Below are 1,532 nucleotides of genomic sequence, written 5' to 3' on the forward strand. Positions count from 1 at the left end.
TATATTTCATATACATTTTTTTTTATATAATATAATTTTTGAATAAAAAATATTCAACTAACTAAAATAATTATTACATGTTGCTACACCACTGGAATCCGTAATTGCTCTAATTTTGACTATGAGATTTTTGAAAAACAAATTTAATAATGAAACAAGTAAAAATTGTCTTTTTAGCCATGAAAAATAAAAGGGAAAATTGTATATAATAGCAAACTAATAACCTAAAATAAATGGAGTAGCTAGAGTTTGATTTAATTGTGCTCCATAGCAAACGCTAGCCAAAATTTGTCAGGCGCCTCTCTCCCAAAAGTCTCGCTCGCCACTCTCCCATTCTCGCCTCTCTCGCTTTATAAACAGAAGTGTATAATTTCTGTTTTGTATAAAGCGAGAGAAAATTGTATATACAAATGCAAAAATATATATCTTCATGTTATACACTTAATTATACAATTTATAAACATTTTACTTCAATTCAATTGTAGACAAATACAAATTTTATATAAATATTGCAGAGAAAAAAGTCAACGAATTATACAATTGCGAATTATACAATTGCAGTGAAATACAATTTTCTCTAGCTTTATACAACAAGAGTGTATATATTATGTTTCTATTTTGTATAAAGCGAGAGAAAAACATATAACTTCTTGCTATACACTTATAATTATGCAATATACATACATCTTAATTCGATTCAATTGTATGCAAAGCAAATTTTATAAAAATATTGCAGCGAAATAGGCAGTGAATTATACAATTGTGCATTATACAATTGCAGTGAAATAGGTAGCGAATTATACAATTGCAGCGAAATAGGTCAGCGAATTATACAATTTAGGCCAGCGAATTATACAACTGTATATGTATAGCGAATTATACAGTTTTATGTTTGTTATGGAGCGCAATTATGCAAACTTTGCTATAGCATACAAATATAAAAAAAATTATTTGTTATATGTGAAAGTTGCCCAAAATAAAATAACTTTGGTCACTAACAGTAAATAAAATAATGTTCCGATAGTATGAATTTGGTCCCAAATATTATCTTTACTAGACATTATATTGAAACGAAATTCAAAAGTCATTATCTCAAATGTGACCATATAAAACACTGTTTAGAACAAATGAAAGGAATATAAGTGGATTACAATCTTGCAGTTAATGAAATTCTTAATCTTGGTTATTTTGGTATTTGTTTTTAAGGATTGAGGGTGTGTCTGGTAGGAAGAAAAATATTTTTTGTCAATTTTTTCATTTTGATTGGGTCAAATGTTTTCTAAATCAACTCATTTTTCTTAAATTTAAGAAAAATGATTTCCCTTCAAAACTTAGGGATTACATTTTCCAAAACCCTTTTCCAACCTCCCCCAACCCACTCCTTACGAGGCCCCACCCACTCACCCTTACCAGCGCCACACCCGCCCACTACCAGCCCCTCTCTTCCCTAAAAAAAACTTTAAGTTTATTTTTACAAAAATATTTTTAGTTTTAAATTTCTTTTTTTCACCCCCCCGACTCACCCACTACCA

This window comes from Solanum pennellii, chromosome 8, assembly GCF_001406875.1.
Source record: "Solanum pennellii chromosome 8, SPENNV200".
Classification (NCBI taxonomy): domain Eukaryota; kingdom Viridiplantae; phylum Streptophyta; class Magnoliopsida; order Solanales; family Solanaceae; genus Solanum; species Solanum pennellii.